We start from the raw sequence: 14,626 nt of genomic DNA, 5'->3' as shown, positions 1-14,626 counted from the left end.
TTGGAATTGACCAAAATACCCCTCGGGCCCACCTGTCAGGCGATGGAGCTGGTTAGGTTGGACCAGCCCACTGGGCTCGGTCCAACCGACCCAGTCGCGTCGCCCTAACCCTAATCTCTCATCGACGCTCTGGCGACGCCGAAATCGCCTCCGCCGTCGCCGCATTATTCCGGCCGTCTCCGGCCCTCGCCGGCGACGAGATGGTGCGGATCTGGACCGCCTCTCGACGGCGCACCAGGTCCTCCGCTTCGATCTGGCTTTCGTCGCCTCCTCGGCTCGCCCCCAACGCGTTCGCCCGCACGACCGTGGGGTTCCGCGGCGATGCGTCGCTCACTGGCGAGCCAGATGCGGTGACGCGGCCGTGGTGCTGGGGCGCTCGTGCTCGGCGACGCTAGGCTTGGCCGCGGCTTGGTGCTGCCGTGGTCGGCCCGTGCCGCCGTGCCGCCTTGGCACGCCGTGGTGCCCTGCTCCAGGTGTGTTCGCCTCCTCTCCTTTCTTCTACATGTTCTACTTCTCCTGCTCCTCCTCCTCTTCGTCTAACGTGGCCACTGGCCTGCCTCTCCTCGTAGAGGTGCGGCCATGTCGTGATGCTTGCCTCTTGCTTTGCTTGTCTTTGTTATCTTCCTTGTCGTCTTCTGCTAGGCTGCTTGTCTTCTGTGTCTTGATGTCTCTGTTGCTATGCCTATGCTGCTGCTGTACTGCTGCCATGATTCCTAGCTACTGGGTTGTGTTGTTCTTCTTTGTATCTGGATGGTACAACTCATGAGCTCTTGCTCATGAGTATACTTTGAGGCTTTGCTTAATATTGTTGGCTCCTGCTGTTTCTAAGTGTAGCCTATTTCTACTGTGAGTGCAATAGTTGGCCCCTGGCTTGGTGTCTGTGGATGATTCTTGCACATTTGCAAGAATCAGTGCCCCTGGTGAGCTATGTGTGAGGCTGTGAATCTTGGAAATGCTTAATTGAGCACAGCTGTTGACTGAACAGCTCCATCCCTTGATGGAATGCTACTGGATACAATCATGTATATGATTCATTTACTTATCTGTGATACAATTCATTGATTTGATTATCTGTGGAGCAATTATTGTTTATAAGTGGCTATTTCCTTGTCTGGTTCTAGCTCTCCTGCTCAGTGATGCTCTAGCATGCACTAGCATGCTCTAGCAAGCTTCTGATGATCACATGATCATCAGTTGCTTGCGATTGATGTTGTTTTATAACTGTGCCTCACTATTGCTCATCATGTGTTGTGTGTGCATCACACAGGCTTAGCCTGGTGTGTCTTTAGTGCTTGGCTTAAGCATCAGTGATGCTTGCAATGATCCATTGGATCATCTGCAAGGCTCTGGTGCATCAATTGCTTGAGTAATTCATTTATCTGTTCATCTTGCTTTATTAAATGGATGAATGATTTGAACTGTGATTCAGTGATGATCATTTTGATGAATTTTTTAGGGCTAGCTGGATGCCAACCACTGGTTGGTACCCTAGCCCTCTACTGAACCCCTATGGGTGATGATGTGGTGGTTTCAAGGGTTGGCTGTGGGTTGAGGTAGCCCTGGCAACTCTGTGATGCTGTCATGGGTAGCTCCCCTTCTCTGTGGCTTGCTGTGGTTGGTGATTGCTTGCTGGAATTGGATAATTGCTCACTGGCTGATCCAAAACTGGACTTCTGGTGGCCTTTGATGCTGAGAATTTATATATACAAAAGTTTGTCTATTTGTCTGATGGTATTGCTAGCTATAGGTGCTAAGTGTTCATGGTTGACTAGATAGGATCAACCCTTGCTGGATTTCCTTGGTTGTTTCAGTGTTTTGATCCAACCAATGTTCCCTTGGTTGATTAACCTATTGGTTTCTTCCATATTTGCTTGCACCAAATGGTTTAGTAACCAGATGATGACACAAACAGGGTTCTACCCTTCTTTTGCTTCTGTGGCTTATGCATATGCTAGATTTGTATGAGCAAAACTTTGCTTGCTCATGATCTATTGGTATACCTCACTCCAGCTCCTAGTGATTTGTGTTGGTGTAGAGGATTTCTTTAGTGTGGTGATGATGCTTGCCCTGCTCCTCCTTGCAAGCCTGAAGTGCTTGATTCCGTGTTGTGGTGGTTTGGGCAGGTTGAACGGCGTAGCTGTTCTTCCTGTTCTTGTGTTCTTGGTTTTTGGTGACTTACCGAGCTGCTTGTCGATGGAAATGACTAGGGTTTACTGTGGAGGCTTTTATATCATCCATTCTTTGCTCTCCTGGTCGACAGCTTAGCCTGGCAACACTTGGTGACTCACTGGCTTGTGTGTGTGTGTGCTGTGCTGCATGCACCCATGGTGACTTGCTGTTGGGCATGCACACTAGCTGTGTGAGCAGCTAGTGTGTGTGTGTACCAGATGCTTGGTATCTGGACTGGTGCTTGGCTGTGAGAAGAGTAAAGACAATGTATCTTGTGTTATTATCAATAAAGCTCCAATTTGCTCTAATGAGCTTTACTTTATATTTGTATTGTTTATATTGTTTATTATTTATAATTTGTTTAATGATTTACCTCACATTTTAATTATGAGATATTCATTTGATGTTTGAATTTGACATTCAAATATAACTTAAGTTTGAATTCAATCATGCAACTTAAGTTATAATGCAATATCTCTCCTCTCTTCTCAAAACACTAACTTATTTGAATGAGAAACAAGTTTGTCGCACTCTCGAAACCCTAACCCTGTAAGGTGTCGAGATAGAAACTTGTCCCCCTTCGATGCAGTTTTGTTTTAAAAGCGCGAAATTTCCCCAGAATTTACGATGCAATGCACATCCCTTTCTAAAATCTACCCCTCGATCGTCTCTAAACCTGGGACATTACATCATGCCCCGTACTGTTACTGATTTAGCATAGAAACATGCCAATTTAGCCTAGATTCGTGCCAATTTAGCTCCTGATTTTGCCACATCAAAATGCCTAGGCCGACCCGCAGAAGAAGTTTGTTCAAGCGGGTGCCCTCATAGCTGTGATTTAGGCATGGGTGTTTTGTATGCACGCGAGAGCCATTCGTCGCTACACTAGGCCCATCGTGACATACACACCAATGTTTGTCCGCGACAGATAGAGGATGAACAACCTGAAGTACATCTGCAACAATGGCGATGCAAAATATGTGAACATATTGAGGATGAAAAAAGTTGTCTTCAACCAACTCGTGAACACATTAAGAGGTATGCAGTTGCTCAGGAACAACATCCACACCTGTATCTAAGAGCAAGTGGCTATGTTCCTTCATGTCATCGGACACTACCAACGATTCCAGGTCATCCATAGCACATGGAGTAGATCGACTAAGACAGTTTCTAGGTACTTCAAGGAAGTCCTCTATGCTATTGAAGAACTGAGAGAAGAGATGATCAAGCATGCATCTTCTAGCACCCCCTCCCCCAAGATCGGTGAAAGTCACCGTTGGTTTCCATATTTCAGGGTGAGCAACACTTTGTACAACTGATTTACACATTTGTGCATAATTTTTGAGTATTCATGTTCATGTACACTGTTAGAGAACTTTGTGCTCTTCACTTTTGTAGAGCACAACACTAGCAGGAAAAACGCTACTACTCGTGTGTGGAATTGGACTACTACTCGGGCGCCCACACTCGCGAGTGCTATCTCGCCACTATTATCTACTACTACTCGCATGCGAGGACGACGGGCAAGCGATAGGACAACTACTGGCCGCGTGTTGTCTGAACACACTACAAGTTGGATGAGTTTTTTGCATTAAAAAAGCGGCCGGTGGACTGCGTGGCCACGGGCTACAGAGCGGGGCACGTTGACTGCAAGCAAGCTCAAGGCAAGGCGAGTGAGCTCGCCATGTTACAATTTTCCACCCAATTAAATCTTACAGAGAATAGCTAAAAGAATACAACTTAGCCATGCAAATTTGCACAAAACACCCTAAAAAGAAAAAAGGGGGAAGAAATCAAGTCCTCGACCAGAAATTCCTCCACCGCGTCGACCTCCAGTAGCAGCGGCGAGGACCTGCAGTTGCAGCGGGTTGGCGGAGTCGACGAGGAAGAGGAGGTCGGCGTCCCAGTCAGCGCGGCGGCGGCACGGTAGGTGACTGCGCCACTCGTGTCGTCGCAGAGCCAGCGCGGCCGTCCCTGCTGTGGTGGTTTCCGTGGATGGAGCCGGCCGGTGCAGTGCTTGCCACAGATGGCCGGAGTGGTGTCGGCCGGAGTGGTGCTTGTCGTGGATTGCCTCGTGCATCAGCGCCAGCGGAGCAAGCGCACCATGGCTGCATTGTCTGCATTCAAGATGGCAGCCTCGTGCATCAGCATCAGCGCCATTGATACGTCTCCAACGTATCTATAATTTCTTATGTTCCATGCTAGTTTTATGACAATACCAACATGTTTTAGTCATACTTTATAATATTTTTATGCATTTTCCGAGACTAACCTATTAACAAGATGTCACAGTGCCAGTTCCTGTTTTCTGCTGTTTTTGGTTTCAGAAATCCTACACAGGAAATATTCTCGGAATTGGACGAAACAAAAGCCCACGGTCTTATTTTCCACGGAGCCTTCCAGAACACCGAAGAGGAGACGGAGAGGGGCCACGAGGTGGCCACCCCACCTGGCGGTGCGGCCAAGAGGGGGGGCGCGCCGGCCTATGGGGTGGGCCCCTCGGGCGCCCCCCGACTCTGCCCCTTCGCCTATTTATTCCCTCCGTCGCGAAAACCCTAGTACCGAGAGCCACAATACGAGAAAAGTTACTGAGACGCCGCCGCCGTCAACCCCATCTCGGGGGTTCTGAAGATCGCCTCCGGCACCCTGCCGGAGAGGGGAATCATCACCGGAGGGCTCTACATCACCATGCCCGCCTCCGGACTGATGCGTGAGTAGTTCATCCTTGGATTACGGGTCCATAGCAGTAGCTAGATGGTTGTCTTCTCCTCTTGTGCTATCATGTCTAGATCTTGTGAGCTGCCTATCATGATCAGAATCATCTATTTGTAATGCTACATGTTGTGTTTGTTGGGATCCGATGAATATTGAATACTATGTCAAGTTGATTATTGATCTATCATATATGTGTTATTTATGTTCTTGCATGCTCTCTTTTGCTAGTAGAGGCTCTGGCCAAGTTGATACTTGTGACTCCAAGAGGGAGTATTTATGCTCGATAGTGGGTTCATGTCTCCATTGAATGCAGGGAGTGACGAGCAACCCCTAAGGTTGTGGATGTCTTGTTGCCACTAGGGATAAAACATCAATGCTTTGTCTAAGGATATTTGTATTGTTTACATTACGCACATTACTTAATGCAATTGTCTCGTTGTTTGCAACTTAATACTGGTAGGGGTGCGGATGCTAACCCGAAGGTGGACTTTTTAGGCATAGATGCATGCTGGATGGCGGTCTATGTTCTTTGTCGTAATGCCCTAAGTAAATCTCATAGTAGTCATCATGATATTTATATGCTTCTCTATTCTGTCAATTGCCCAACTGTAATTTGTTCACCCAACATGCTATTTATCTTATTGGAGAGACACCACTAGTGAACTGTGGACCCCGGTCCATTCTTTACATCTAAAATACAATCTACTGCAATCATTGTTCTCTGTTGTTCTTTGCAAGCAAACATCATTCTCCACACCATACGTTTAATCCTTTGTTTACAGCAAGCCGGTGAGATTGAAAACCTCACTGTTAAGTTGGGGCAAAGTATTTTGATTGTGTTGTGCAGGTTCACGTTGGCGCCGGAATCACTGGAGTTGCGCCGCACTACACTCCTCCATCAACAACCTTCACGTGGCCTTCATCTCCAATGGTTCGATAAACCTTGGTCTCTTACTGAGGGAAAACTAGCTGCTGTACTCATCATACCTTCCTCTTGGGGTTCCCAACGGACGTGTGCTTTACCGTCACAAGGAAGCTGCTTCCACGCCGCAGCAGCCATCCCCGCCTGGTACCGTTGTGCTCGCTGATGGAGGTGGCGCCATCGCCGGACAGCCGGCTAGAGGCAGGAGATAAGTGAGAGATAAGGAAAGACGAGGAGTGTGCGGTGGGGAAGAGACGAGGACTGTGAGATATAAGTGGGGATGGTGGGGAAGAGACGTGAGAGGATAATGCCGTGCGGTGTGGGGTATGTGCAGGGTTATTAGTCGCGTGTCCATATATACCCGCGCAACAACTATTTACCTCGCCCACACGTCTCTCTGGCGTAGTATTTTCGCAGCGCGTGGGCAGTGACACACACGGCTGATACAACTGTACTAGTCACGTGTGTCTGGCGTTGCACGCTGTGGATAATTTCTGACCACCAGTTTGGCTGGAGCCCACTTAGTGCTCGCGTGTGCAGTTCTTCCCTACATTGTTAGTGAAGGTATACTAGTCGCATGCCCTTTTCCGGCGCGCTGTTAATAATAGCAGTCACGTTCTTAAATTTAGCCCCCCTACTAGTAACTGTTCTCCTATAGCATTATCCCTACTAGTGCAAATGCATTAACATTTGTTCATGTTATGTTAGGATTATGTTGGTGGCATTGCTGGTACTCATATCACAGCGAAAGTGCCAAGAATCCACTCTCTTGCTTACAGAGGGAGAAAGCGCTACACCAGCTAGAATGTGCTTGCCGCTGTGGACTTCGAAATGAAGTTCACATGTGTGCTTGATGGGTGAGAAGGATCATCCTATGATGTCTGGCTGACAACTTGGAGAGAGCTGATGGCCTGAAGGTCCCTGAGGGTAAGTTCTACCTTGATGATGCCGACTATGCTTGCCGCCCTGGTTTTCTACCACCCTTCAGGTCCACAAGGTACCACATCAATTATGAGTTATCTGCAAGTTCTATCCCAAGAATGCCAGAGAACTCTTCAATCTCAGTCACTCTAGCCTCAGGGTCACCGTTGAGAGGGCATTTGCAGCTCTGAAGAACAGATTTAAGATCCTTGAACAAAAGCATTTCCACACCTTCTCTACCTAGGTTAAGCTAGTGCTAGCTTGTTGCATTCTCCATAACTTTATCTTAGGCTGAGATGTTGATTCTTTCTTCCCGAACAAGAATCAGGTCCAACCTGACGAGGTTGACGTTAGCCATGGTGTTGCTGCCACCGATAACGTGGCCTGGAAAAACAAGAGGCATCAGTGGGCGGACACTATGTGGGCTGACAGAGGCCATACCAGGATATGAAGAAGAAGAGAAGAATTGCCATCATGTGTGTTGTGACATGAACTACTCCCAGTTATGTGTCATGAACTCTTTGTGCGCCCTGAACTACCATTCGTGATTAGCTAGGGCTTAACTTGTTGTGTTGAACTGCTATTTGGAAGTAGTAAGAACTGAAAGACGTTATAATAATACTTCTTGTTAGTTTCATTCGCTCTTATGGCGCCTCTTAGTTCAAACTGATGAGGGGCAATGTCACCACTTAGAAGAAGTGGTAACCAGAACTACGTCTCATAGATTACCAATCAGCCAAACTATGTAGTTGACAAGCACATTGCAGCTTATTTGGAAACCAAAACAAGGCAAAAAAAAAAACTGGCTCAAAAATTTGTTAGCAACCAAACAAACTGCTATTTAGGTATATGGACTTGGTCCAGTTAAACATGAATTTGGAAAAAAGATCTCACCTGATGCAGGAAAGTGTTGCAACCTACCAATCAGGCCCTTAGATCACCCCGATCTAGATCCTTTTACAAGGGTACATATAGATATAGATGAGCTCATCCTAGGGGACGACATCCTCTCCTCGATGACCATGCCAGCTCCAGCTAGTGGCTTGTGCATGAAAGTTCAGAGATGGTAAACCTAGAGGGGGGGTGGGTGAATAGGTTTCTACAGATTTTAATTCTTTCTTTGCAATATTAGGCTTTGCGGAATATAAAGATGAGCCTAATGCAAACTAGGTGAAACAACCTATATGAGGATACAAGTAACTCAAGCACGAAGGCTCTCACATGCAGTTATATCACAAGTAAGGAGTTCGGTTAGAGATAACCGATAGCATGCGGAGACGAGGATGTATTCTCGTGTTACCTTCCTTTGCAAGAAGGTACGCCACGTTTGGAGGAGTGGAGGTCCCACGAAGGATTCCCCGCGCCACGAAGGCTCACCCTATTCTCCGGAGCCTATCCCACGAAGGAATATCTCACTCACTTGTGGTAGACTTTGAGGTAGCCTCCAAAACCTTCACAATCTTGTCAGGAGCAAATCCACAGCCCGGATGCTTCCGTACCACTCTTGCCCACCTAGGGTTTCCAAGGAACCCTAGAGAGCAAGCTTCTTGATGAATACAAGGGGTAATGAGATTCGGCTTGGTAGAACAGTAGATCGGGTCCTCCTCTATCGTTTCCCCGGAGGGATTTGAGTTTGAGTGGAGGAGGAGGGAGATCTGAGGCTTTTGGTGTTTCTAGCAATGGAGTATGAGAGAGAGAGAGCTCAAGAACAGTTTGTAATGTAGTGCCTAAGCTTTCAGAGGTAGGAGAAGGGCTATTTATAGTGTCACTTGAAATATGGCCGTTGCTCACTTGCCACATCAGCTTCCTCCCGAGAATCCCGGTCAACCGGACCACAGACCGGACAGCCCGGCGCATGGGCCGGTCGGACCGGACCAGGGACCGGACCCGCCGGTCCAAACCGGGCGGCAGACCGGACCCGCCGGTCCAAACCGGGCGGCAGACCGGACCATGACCGGACCCTCGAAATGTCGCGCAGTACTCCCTCCGGTTGCAGTCAGCGCATAGCTCGGTTGGCGCCTGGTCGGGAGCCCGGTCGGACCGGGCCAGGGACCGGACCCGCCGATCCAAACCGGGTGGCAGACCGGACCCCAACCGGGGGCAGCTCCGTGTCTCCTAGTAGCTTATCCGGTTGCCATCAGCGCAGGAGCCGGTTGGCGCCGGAGTGCCCGGCCCAGCGCCCGGTCGACCGGGCGGCAGACCGGAGGCTGCCGGCGCACGGGCCGGTCCAACCGGGTCTCTGACCGGCTGCCTGCTGGAGAACCCCTTTTGATTGTTGTCGAAGTGGGGGGTCTCCTTTAGCCTTCTTGTTTCTTGATACACCATTTATGCCTCTTTGGCTAATACCTGAGATTATCCTTATAAACATGTATTAAGCCAAATGCTCTAGCACGGTATCATTGTTACCAAAATAATGGATAAGGGAAAAATACCCTTACAATGCAGAATGTGTGCATCCGGGGCGTAGCAAGTTCTGATCGCTGCCCAATAGCGGACTCCGTTCCGGCGCCACCAACATAGTTTCCGCTAGAGGCTGCTATGCCCCTGACTGCCCTGGAGAGTGTAAAGGCGTGAGCACATCCTGTGCCTCTGGCTGCATTTTCAACGATAGATGCATCATAGGAATTTGGCCCCTCCCATCAAGCGGCGTAGATGAACGTAAATTCTAAAACAAGCCTAGGTCGATGCCTGCAGCTGCAAGCCCACTTTGGTCGGCATGCTGATGACTGCGGTCGGCCATACGGTTCCCTTCTTCAAGTTTGGGAAAGCTTCTATAGCAACAGAACCCGTAGCTCAGATTCCCTTCGTCGGGGTATACTCTATTCTATGGGCGTGGCTGAAACATGGATGGCTCTTTTCCCGGTGACTACTATTCCCTCGTACTTTGCTATTTCCAATTTCCCTTTCATCAATTTCCCTATTTTGTGCACAAACACCTATTATTATGTACCAAAACTCCAAAACAAATGGTGTTGTCAATTTGTGTCTGAATGGAACCGTGTAGCTTGATGGTCATTCGGTTGTGGGTGGAATAGTATATATATTACATTTGCATACTGGAAGTTGCTGCACTATTTATTGTAGGATGAATTACACTGATTTGTTTTAGATGGAATTGTTGCACTATTTATTGTAGAATTAATTGCACTGATATTTTGAAATGATCATCTACCTAGGATTGTGCAGTCAATGAAACTAGCTAAATAAATTTATAACTAGAAAAATATGGCTGAGTTTGATTGCTCCGGCGAAACGAGAAGATGAATGGCACATTCTCCAAATGAAGGGAAAGTTAGGGCGCGTTTGGTTACCTGGGCTGGATTTAGCATCACGAACAAATTCACATCTTGTTCCAAACGGGTCACGGTGCAGATTTGACCTGTTGTTTGGTCGCTTGGGCCGAAGTTTTTGGCCCGGCAGAAATGTGAGGCTCAGTTTGTTTGGTTTCATATGAGCCCAGCTTTAGCCTCACCACTGATCCACGTGGTGACCTTACATCTCACCTCCTCACTTATCACAAAGCCTCACGTCGCTGTCACGAAGCCTGTCACCACGTCGGTGCACGGAAATACCACCATGCCACTCTCGTCGATGGTGGCCAAGGCGGGTTTACGCTACCTAGACGCAAGACTTGGCTGAATATGATAGGCCGAAGCTTTCGGTGTAGCACAACAAGAACATCGTCGCCACTGGCTACACCTACATGGTTACCGCCACGGATTATTGCCTACCACATACCATAACCAGCACCACCATGGCACCGCCAGTCACCATCACACCGCTGGTCACGCCGGTCACACGCATCACCACGTTACCGAACACCAAGAAGAACAACCACCATGACACCGCCGTTCACGCCCGTCACAGGTATCACCATGTCGCCGACAACGAATTTGAATATCACCATGACACCGCCGGTCACAAGCATCACCACGTCACCGACCACGAAGATGAACATCACCATGCCGCCACCACCATGGATTATCACCTCTCACTTCTCACCTATCATCACCACATCGCCATCCATGAAGATGACAAGCGAGAAGTTGAGCAAGAGTATTCCAAACTATACTCACACATACGTACACATTACAGTAACGAGTCATTTTTCTATCCGTGTATGTACACCGAAAAAAAATCTATCAACATAAAAGTCATGCGGAATGGTGAGGTGAACCTACTCCTCAAAGGAAATTTCAAACGGTTGAGCGTGTGCGATGAATTTGGCAAAATTCGCTTAAAATTTCATACACAAAATTGACGATATACGACCGACGAAACTCAAAACCAATTGTGCGAATTGATTCATAGCATCGAGATAGTATCTTTTTCATGTACAACTTATTTTAATTCAGACTATGTTTGTGTTGATTTGAATAGAGGGTGTGTGGAGTAGTGTAGAGAGAGCGAGTGTAACCGTGCGTGTCCTAGTTAAACCTTGTCCGTATGAATCAAGACTAGATACAATCTTCTTGCAAATGTAGGATTTCAAGTTCTACAGAGCTGAGATAAATCAGAAAGATGGCTGCACTTATTAGTAAGTTCACTCGTTCGATATAAACCTATGCGCCACCTCTTTGCGAAAAATGAAAGAACAAAAAGGCCTAGCTAACTAAATGAAAGCCAACTTACAAGCCCAATAGCCATAAGTGAAAGGACCATCTCCTTCTTCTCCCCGCCGTGTGCCTCTAGAGCGCCGCCATCTACCCTGATGGCGCCGCCCGAGATCTCCCTCGTCACCTCAATTACGTACCCTCGATGCCCTGAGAGCCCGAGACGGCTGCTCCGCTGCTCATCCATCACCCCTCAGCTAGGCCGGTACATTAATAAATTGATAACGAGTAGGCTCACCGAGATCCATGGCGGAGAGGGACGCCTTGATCTTGCGGTTGGAGCATGGTCACCCCGATGGCGAGAAACGTCAACGAGAGGAGCGATGGATGTGCGGCTTGCTTCCCTCGTCCCGACGAACTTGTCCCTTTTTGGTCTTTTTGTGACACACGACGAGCTCCAGCTTTGGCGGTTGATGACCCACAAGTATAAAGAATCGCAATAGTCTTCTAGGGAAGTAAAACCCAATTTATTGATTCGACACAAGGGGAGCCAAAGAATATTTGTAAGCCTTAACAGCGGAGTTGTCAATTCAGCTGCACCTGGAAACAGACTTGCTCGCAATAGTTTATCAGTAGCAACAATTTTATAGCAGTAGCAGTAGTGAAATATAAGCAGCAGTGTAATAAAGACATCAGTAGTGATTATAGTAAACAACAGGATTAAAATACTGTAGGCATAGGGATGGATGAACGGGCGCTGCATGGATAAGATAACTAATGTAATAAACAAGACTAGGCATTTGCAGATAATAATAAAACAATATCCAAGTACTAAACAACCATAGGCATGTGTTCCGTATATAGTCGTACGTGCTCGCAATGAGAAACTTTCACAACATCTTTTGTCCTACCAGCCGGTGGCAGCCGGGCCTCTAGGGAAAAACTACTGGTTATTGAGGTACTCCTTTTAATAGAGTACCAAAGCAAAGAATTAACATTCCGTGAACACATGTGATCCTCATATCACAGCCTTCCCCTCCGGTTGTCCCAATTTCTGTCACTTTGGGGCCTCGGGTTTCGGACAGCAATATGTGTATACAACTTGCAGGTAAGATCATAAAACAATGAATATCATCATGAACCAATAACATGTTCAGATCTAAAATCATGATACTCGGGCCCTAGTGACAAGCATTAAGCATAACAAGTTGCAACAATATCATAAAAGTACCAACAACGGATACTAGGCACTATGCCCTAACAATCTTATGGCTATTACATGAAGAATCTCATCCAATCCCTACCATCCCCTTCAGCCTACAGCGGGGGAATTACTCACACATGGATGGGAGAAACATGGATGGTCGATGGAGAGGCGTCGGTGGCGATGATCTCCTCCAATTCCCCATCCCGGCAGGGTGCCAGAACGGAGTTTCTGATCCCGAGTTTGGGTTTCGCGATGGCGGCGGAGTTCTGGACGTCTTCTGGAAAACTGGTCGAATCCCCTCGCGTTTTTAGGTCAAGGGCTTTAAGTAGTCCAGAGGGGAGCGTCGGGGGCTGGCCGAGGCGGCGTCACCATGTGGAGGCACGGCCCAGGGCCCACCGCGCCGCCATGTGGTGTGCGCGCCTCGTGGCCCCCCTCCGTCACATCTTCTGGCTCCGTGGGTCTTCTGTAAAAATAGGCCCTTTGCAATTATTTCCGGGGATTTTCCTGAAAGTTGATTTTCTGCACAAAAATAAGACACCAGGGCAATTCTGCTGAAAACAGCGTTAGTCCGTGTTAGTTGTATCCAAAATACACATTAGAGGCAAAATAATAGCAAAAGTGTTCGGGAAAGTAGATACGTTTTGGACGTATAAACTCCCCCAAGCTTAGCTTATTGCTTGTCCTCAAGCAATTCAGTTAACAACTGAGTGCGATAAAAGAACTTTCATGAACACATTTGCTCATATGATGTAAATATTCTCATTATATGGACGAATACTTAGGCAATTCATCACTAGATAAATGCAAATAAAGTCATGTAATAGTTATGTCAATCATGAAAAAGATACCAACAAACTAATAATAAGCATCATGAAACACTTCTATAAGAAGGATTGCAATGCTCATAAAAAGATATGCTAAAGTGGTATCTCGCTTGCCCGTATTTGTACAGCAAAACATAAATGCCCAGGCACCTCTGAAGTTCATGGGAAGATGATGACCCACAAGTATAGGGGATCGCAACAGTCTTCGAGGGAAGTAAAACCCAATTTATTGATTCGACACAAGGGGAGCCAAATAATATTTGTAAGCCTTAACAGCGGAGTTGTCAATTCAGCTGCACCTGGAAACGGACTTGCTCGCAATAGTTTATCGATAGCGGTAGTGAAATATAAGCAGACGGTGTAATAAAGACATCGGTAGTGATTTTAGTAAACAACGGGATTAAAATACTGTAGGCATAGGGATGGATGAACGGGCGCTGCATGGATAAGATAACTCATGTAATAATCAAGACTAGGCATTTGCGAGATAATAATAAAACAGTATCCAAGTACTAAACAACCATATGCATGTGTTCCGTATATAGTCGTACGTGCTCGCAATGAGAAACTTGCACAACATCTTTTGTCCTACCAGCCGGTGGCGCCGGGCCTCTAGGGAAACTACTGGTAATTAAGGTACTCCTTTTAATAGAGTACCGGAGCAAAGCATTAACACTCCGTGAACACATGTGATCCTCATATCACAGCCTTCCCCTCCGGTTGTCCCAATATCTGTCACTTTGGGACCTCGGGTCCCGGACAACAATATGTGTATACAACTTGCAGGTAAGATCATAAAACAATGAATATCATCATGAATAAATAACATGTTCAGATCTGAAATCATGGCACTCGGGCCCTAGTGACAAGCATTAAGCATAACAAGTTGCAACAATATCATAAAAGTACCAACAACGGATACTAGGCACTATGCCCTAACAATCTTATGGCTATTACATGAACAATCTCATCCAATCCCTACCATCCCCTTCAGCCTACAGCGGGGGAATTACTCACACATGGATGGTCGATGGAGAGGCGTCGGTGGTGATGATGGCGATGATCTCCTCCAATTCCCCGTCCCGGCAGGGTGCCAGAACGAAGTTTCTGATCCCGAGATTGAGTTTCGCGATGGCGGCGAAGTTCTAGATGTCTTCTGGAAAAGTGGTCGAACCCCCTCGCGTTTTTTAGGTCTAGGGCCTTAAGTAGTCCAGACGGGAGCGTCGGGGGCTGGTCGAGGCGACCTCACCATAAGGCGGCACGCCCCCCTCCTAGCCGCACCGGCCTATGGTGTGGGGGCCGTGGGCCTCCCCCA

General features: G+C 47.5%; 1 long non-coding RNA gene across 1 annotated transcript; it reads left to right on the top strand.

Annotated features, from left to right (window-relative positions):
• Positions 1-6,203: 6,203 nt before the first annotated feature.
• On the top strand, positions 6,204-7,362 carry LOC124684729. Its single transcript, XR_006997135.1, has 2 exons — positions 6,204-6,370; positions 6,586-7,362. It is a non-coding gene; the product is annotated as an uncharacterized LOC124684729 (long non-coding RNA).
• Positions 7,363-14,626: the final 7,264 nt, after the last annotated feature.

This window comes from Lolium rigidum, chromosome 1 (assembly GCF_022539505.1).
Source record: "Lolium rigidum isolate FL_2022 chromosome 1, APGP_CSIRO_Lrig_0.1, whole genome shotgun sequence".
Classification (NCBI taxonomy): domain Eukaryota; kingdom Viridiplantae; phylum Streptophyta; class Magnoliopsida; order Poales; family Poaceae; genus Lolium; species Lolium rigidum.
Note: the sequence above shows the minus strand (reverse complement) of the source record. Positions and strands in the feature narration are given on the sequence as shown.